The sequence below is a fragment of the Nannospalax galili genome, unplaced genomic scaffold (assembly GCF_000622305.1).
Source record: "Nannospalax galili isolate Female #2095 unplaced genomic scaffold, S.galili_v1.0 scaffold818, whole genome shotgun sequence".
Taxonomy (NCBI): domain Eukaryota; kingdom Metazoa; phylum Chordata; class Mammalia; order Rodentia; family Spalacidae; genus Nannospalax; species Nannospalax galili.
This window is the reverse complement of record NW_008341874.1, coordinates 548867-549196: the sequence shown is the minus strand read 5'-3', so window position 1 is coordinate 549196 and position 330 is coordinate 548867.

Here is a 330-nt window from a genome sequence, read left to right as displayed (position 1 = left end):
AAAGTTGATTGCCAAGTTATATGACTGTATCACTTGTCTGTATAATGATTGGTTGTTGATTAATAGAGTCAAAATTCTGCTATGTTGTACAAACCTGATTGGTTCACAAGTGTCTTGTTTTAATAATTCTGTAATCCTATAAAAACTCTGACCCAATAATCATCAGGGCTGCTTCTACTCCCGAGATAGACAGCCCGGCCAGTCAAAAATTATAATTTACCTTGCTAACTTTTCTTAAAATGGTGCTGGTAATTTTTTTGCAAACTCTGTCCTATAACATTTGGAGGTTCCACTGAAATCTGGAGGACTTCTGGGCCCGGCAGTTTCGGG